This window comes from Saccopteryx bilineata, chromosome X (genome assembly GCF_036850765.1).
Source record: "Saccopteryx bilineata isolate mSacBil1 chromosome X, mSacBil1_pri_phased_curated, whole genome shotgun sequence".
Lineage (NCBI taxonomy): Eukaryota > Metazoa > Chordata > Mammalia > Chiroptera > Emballonuridae > Saccopteryx > Saccopteryx bilineata.
Window position 1 is genome coordinate 76,761,637 of NC_089502.1, and position 1,252 is coordinate 76,762,888.

At 35.9% G+C, this 1,252-nt stretch overlaps 1 non-coding gene across 1 annotated transcript; it reads right to left on the reverse strand.

Moving 5' to 3' along the window:
- Positions 1-688: 688 nt before the first annotated feature.
- LOC136318048 (small Cajal body-specific RNA 14) lies at positions 689-821 on the reverse strand. The gene has a single exon (XR_010728014.1). It is a non-coding gene; the product is annotated as a small Cajal body-specific RNA 14 (non-coding RNA).
- Positions 822-1,252: the final 431 nt, after the last annotated feature.

The following is a 1,252-nucleotide window of genomic DNA, read 5'->3' on the forward strand; positions in this document are numbered from 1 at the left end:
ATTGATTTGAGAGAGAGAGAGAGGAAGGGAGACAGGATAAGAGAGAGACTAGAATCAATCTGCTCCTGTATGTGCCTCGACTGGGGATCAAACTGGCAACCTCTGCGATTTGGGACGATGCTCCAACCAACTGAGCTATCCGGCCAGGGCACTCATATTATTATTTACTTAACTTTTTCCCATTTTTTATATGTAAAGTAATTTATTTTAGGCAAACAGTTGCTTTAACAGGTTTTTAAAAAGAAAAGTAGCAGCAGTAAAATTTTGAGTAGTCAAGTCGTGACACAAAAATAATGTGTTTCATATTCGTGAGGTTATAGATACTTGAAACCCTTTTTTTCTTTTTTTTTTTTTTGCTTATTATTTGAAACCCTTTTTAAGCTATAAAAATTGAAAATATACATACGTACATATATACATATATAAAACACTTAGACGCAGACGACAGTATGACGAGAGCCAGAGGGAAAGGGCGTGCAGGACGGGGGAAGAGGGCAGAGGTGGATGAATGGGGGCAGAAAGAGACTTGACTCTGGGTGAGGGGCACGCGCTGCGGTGTGCAGACGATGCTTTGTTGGGTTGTACACTTGAGACCTGTATGGTTTTGTGAACCAGTCTCACCCCAATAAACTCAAAAGAAAAAATAAAAAACAAAAAAAATATATACATGCTAGACAATTTTTTTAAACATGTATGGAGCTATCGCTCAGAAAATCTGATAACTATACAGATCTTGTTGGCAGGGAACCATGCTTTGATGTGTGACTGCCCATGTTTGCACTGTACAACTAACAAATGCCACCAATACCAGAAACAGTCACGCACACTAGACTGTTTTTGATCATATATTTTTAAATGGAACATGAACTTCCCTAATTTAAAATAAGTATACTAAAAATGTAAATTAAATTAAATAAGTTATTCTAAAGAAAAGCAATCTATACATCATCACCTATATCTTTAAATCTTCCTCCTTTCTGTACTTTTGTTTCTTCCCGAGCAACAAGAGTTAAGTTCACCCTCGCCTCCCCCCAAATATGAGGAAGACATCATGCTGAGAGATCAATATAACTTTCTCTTAAGAAATTCAACATAGTCAACATGTGACAAATTACTATTTCTTGAGTTAAGCCTTTGATAAAATCTTGAACATACATAGCTTCAGGTGAATTCATTCACCTCAGTTTATTTTTAAAAAAATTTTATTGACTGATTTTAGAGAGAGAGGAAGGGAGAAAAATACAGAAACTTT